Source organism: Lacerta agilis, chromosome 5 (assembly GCF_009819535.1).
Source record: "Lacerta agilis isolate rLacAgi1 chromosome 5, rLacAgi1.pri, whole genome shotgun sequence".
Lineage (NCBI taxonomy): Eukaryota > Metazoa > Chordata > Lepidosauria > Squamata > Lacertidae > Lacerta > Lacerta agilis.
Window position 1 is genome coordinate 1862275 of NC_046316.1, and position 4771 is coordinate 1867045.

The 4771-nt window shown below is 42.4% G+C and overlaps 1 long non-coding RNA gene across 1 annotated transcript; it reads right to left on the reverse strand.

Annotated features, from left to right (window-relative positions):
* Window positions 1-515: 515 nt before the first annotated feature.
* On the reverse strand, window positions 516-4230 carry LOC117046274. The gene is made up of 3 exons (XR_004426549.1): window positions 4114-4230; window positions 3574-3615; window positions 516-603 (listed from the first exon to the last, which is right to left on the reverse strand). It is a non-coding gene; the product is annotated as an uncharacterized LOC117046274 (long non-coding RNA).
* Between the last annotated feature and the right edge of the window lie 541 nt (window positions 4231-4771).

The window sequence follows — 4771 nt, forward strand, 5'->3', positions numbered from 1 at the left end:
AGGCCTCACACCTGTTCCAGAAACCATTACTGGGATGATGTGAGGGATGTTACATCATTGGGCAGGGGAGATAAGCTAATAGACCAGGACCAGCATAGGTATTTAATCCTACAGATTTACTACTGTGGGCAGGCACTCAACCTTCAGCTGTCCCAGAAGTGGGTCCTCCCATATTCTGCAGGCACTTGTCCCTGAAGCACAAACAGAAAATCAAGACAATAATGCAAACCCAAAATGCATAAGAGTCAAGGGTTTAACCCTTTAGGATGTGCCAATAGCATCCCAATGATCCTATCTCCCCCAAACACAAAATTCTTCCACAACAGGCTTCCCATTTAAAATTCTTGTGTGTATGTGTATTAGAGATGCACCTTGGTTCATTTCTTGTTTCTTTCCATTAGAAAATGCCATTTCTGAGCTTTTTGTCCCAGAGTGTTATCCAGCTCCAGCATTTGAGATTTCATGCTGTTTAATTCATTCACAAAAGGCTCTCTCCCTGCAAAGTTAAGAGCAAACCAGGAAGCTTGCATCCGACATCAAAGCTGCTGCAAATGGGACTCCAGAAGGGACTGACATGAAAATGAGCAGCTCTGCAGCCCAAATCTTAAAGGGAAAGGAGAATAAAGTTAAAACAGAAATATTTACAACAGCCAAGAGGGAAAGTTGCATGAAGTGATTTTTTTGTATAAAGATTGCCAGAAAAAAATGAAGAAATTGAGAGGAGGGGAGCGGGGGGGGGGGAAGAGCAGCTTCTTAAAAAACAGAACAATAACAAACAGCATTTATGTTACCAAGGCCTTTGTTTTAAATTTTTCACATGTTACCAGGAGAGGATTTCTTGACTATCTGAGCAGTGAATATCAGAGCAGTGGAAGGTAATTAATAATAATAATAATAATAATAATAATAATAATAATAATAATAATAATAAACTTTTATTTATACCCCGCCCTTCCCCGCCAAACTGGGCTCAGGGCGGCTAACACCAATAAAATCACAACAAAAACATAAAACAATTCATTAAAATACAGATTAAAATACAATTTAAAATTAAATCTAAATTGCAGCCTCATTTTTAAGTAGCCCACCAATCAGACCAAAATAATGAAACATCAGGGTTAAACTGAAACCAACCCAAAGGCCAGGTGGAACAGCTCCGTCTTGCAGGCCCTGCGGAAAGATGCCAAATCCCGCAGGGCCCTGGTCTCTTGTGCCAGACTGTTCCACCAAGTAGGGGCCAGTACTGAGAAGGCCCTGGCCCTAGTTGAAGCCAACCTAGCATCCTTGTGGCTCGGGACCTCCAACAAATTATTATTTGAGGACCTTAAGGTCCTACCCGGGACATACCAGGAGCGCGGGCCCTTAGGTGTGAGGGTCCTAAGCCGCATAGGGCTTTAAAGGTCAAAACCAGCACCTTAAACCTGACCCTGTACTCCACCGGGAGCCAGTGCTGCTGGTAAAGCACTGGATGAATGTGGTCCTGCGGCAAAGACCCCGTGAGGAGCCTCACCGCGGCATTCTGCACCCGCTGGAGTTTCTGGGTCAGCTTCAGGGGTAGCCCCACGTAGAGCGAGTTACAATAATCAAGTCTGGAGGTGACCATCGCATGGATCACTGTGGCCAGATCAGGGCGAGAGGATGGAGATGGAAAAATGCCACCTTTGCTGTGGCTGCAACCTGTGCCTCCATGGAAAGTGAGGCATCAAAGGTTACACCCAAACTCCTGACAGAAGGCGCTGGCATGGTTGGTGAGGATTTAAAGCCAGGGTGTTGCCCTCACCATGTGTATGCAGCTGCCTTCACTCATCTCTGGAGATACGTCATAAAAAAGTACAGTACAGAGAGCTTTGGTTGTGGATGGGCATGCTTTGGATTGTTTTTACGAATGTGGGTTTCTAGGGTTTGTTTATATGACTTAACTATTGCGTCTTTGGTGCTAAGTTCACAGGCTTAATTGCTTTTAGCTGAAAGGTGCTTACATTTTTTAAAATCAAGCTAAGTAGGATATTTTTTAAAAAAAATAAAAAACTATTTGATTTTCTAAGTGGGCATTCACTTTCAGGATTGGATATACTGCATAACTGGCGTATTTGAAAGTTGCACTGTATGACATAGCTGCAGGTGTAGACACACTGTATGTATGGGAAAAGGTGGGGTGCAAATATTTTAAGTAAATAAGTAATAAAATGACCACACACAGGCACTTCAGTGTATGGGGAAGCTGAAGTCAAAATCCAGAGTTGGTGACAACTGGTGCCTTAAGAATTGATCCTTGTGTTTCTCCATTTGCTGAAAAGCTCCCCAAAACCCTTTTAAGGCCTAGGATCTGGTACCGGGTCTCAGCAATAGAAGATACAAACCGCCAAGAAGTGACTGTGAAGCATATGCAAAATGCCCTTTTCTTAATACTGTAATCACCACCAGCAACATTTTGATAAGGGCTCCCTACTCAGAGCCCAAGGGTTAACATTTCCTGACTTTTAAGAACAAATATAAATGGAGCAGGGGGAGGGGGTGCTGTTAGAAGAAGTAGGGAAATTCTTTTTTTAAAAAAATACTTCCTTCCCCCAATGTCATTTTCCTGACCAAAATTGTCCTCAATGCTGTTTGCCCCTCAGGGAGAAAATACCTGTAAGTTTTAGCTTAACAAGCAACTGATGTCTGTTAAAGCAAGGATAATATACCTTTCAGTTGTAAAGTGCATAAATTACCCTGCTGGAAACCCGCTTCCTGTTCACAATATTCTCTCTGCAATATTTCACATCAGTACTTTTTCAACAGTAATTTGAACAGATGGCTCACGGCATGAGCAGAAGGGGGGAAAGTCTGGCACCAGGGACACAAAGTCAGCCCACATTAGGCCAGGTCAGCTTGAAAAGTTGACCACAGTGGAAAACTGTGGAGCAGTCCAATGTCAATTCCAAACAAACTGTATCTTTGAGGTGGTAAGTAGAGCTTTGCAACCAACATTATGAGAACTAAATAATCACCAAATTTACAGGTTGGGGAATCCTGGTAATGGACTTGTTACATATTCCCAGATCAGCCAACTTTGGGAGAGAGATGCATGATTTAAAGGTTATTCCTCTTTCTGCCACTTAAAAGTGATTTCTCAAGGTTGTCTTTGAGAGCCTTTCCACATATGCTGCATTTTTCAGGGTATACCTAGGGTATACCATGCAAAATGGTAAAGTGTGAATGAAACGAACATACACATAATCCAGGTAACCTAACCAGAAAGCTGTAGCTGGCTGCAGCTACCCTTCTTTTAGCTCAGCCAACTCTGCCACCTTTAGTGATTCCTAAAATCCTGAATCTGCTGCATCATCTTCTCTCAGAGTAGGGCCACCTGTTCCTGCTACCTGTTTATTCCCAATACCTTCTTGTTGGAGAGAGAGGTTTGGAAGAGAGATTCCTACTGTCCAATAGCTGAGCTGAGCACAATGGCAATTGTTCTTGGTTAGATTTGCATCTGCCCTCATCCACCTTTAAAGAAATGTTCCCCACAAAAATACTCAGGCTAGAATAAATCACAGAAACTTAGCTTTGCAAATAAGTGAATGTTTTACTCACAGAGATTCCAGAATTTACTGCAAACAGATCTCCAACTGCAGGCTGTAAAACAAGGGGGGGGGGAGGTTCTAAACAACTTTAAAAGAAAATAACTTGGTTTCCTTACAAAAAGGATAATGCAAAGATGCAGGTTATAAAAATCTCCCTTTTGGAGTAATTCTGTTCACCTACAGCATTTTCTGAGTTAGGAGCCAAGTCACATGGTTCCTTCTTTGCTTGCTCCAGGAAGCATGGCCTGCTGTGAGCCTGCCAAACTACACACACTCTGGTAATTTGAGCTCAAGGCTCAGGTTAACCCTTTCATGCACGCAAATGTAAGTCAGTAACTGTATATTACAATTATTCCCCTTCTATGATGAGCATACACTTCTGGCATAGATTTTATTAGGCAAACTGCTTACTCCCAATTATGGTGCCATTTATGCATCACCAAAAGAAGGCAACAAAGAAACAATGATTAGCATAAAGTTGTATATGCTGTTTCATATAGATACAAATTTGGAAACAATTCCTATTTATTTAGAAAGAAATACATCTTACCATATCAGAGAAGAAAGTGACTAGGTGACCTGTGTGCCTGGCCCTGCTCCATCTGCTGATCAGATGCAGCAAACTTTGTGGATGGGCAATTCCAGGGGCCTCCTGCTATCCCTTCTTATGGTTCTTTATCTTTAAACTGGACTTGGGCTGGGCAACCATTCAAATAAAGGATACCTTCAAACAGATGACTGCCTCTGTAAAGTAGGCCACTTGGCCAATGTACTCCCAACAACTTCATTAGAAATCCATTAGAATCCATTGTCAGTATAATTATTATGCATGCTGATCCTATATTTCTTCATATGTAACTTCATATGTGAATTGGCAAAAATATTTTCCATGAAATGAGGGGAGAGGAGTTTGGCTTTGTTCCCTTCAGTGTGTAAGAGGGACAATCTTCAGCCCTCCAGATCTTGTTGGACTCCTTATTGGCCCAAGCCAGGGATTTTGGGAGAGCCCACAGGCTCCCTAACTCTACTCCAGTAGCAATTATTTAGGAATAAAACAAGGAGATAAACTATTGTAGCCATTGGGTGGGTGCTGAGGCACTCTGCACTAGAACTGCTTTTTCAAGGTTTATAAAATGCTAGCTGTACCCGGCCACGCGTTGCTGTGGCTTAGTGTGTGAAAGGTTCTGGACGCAGCCTGTCTCGGTGTC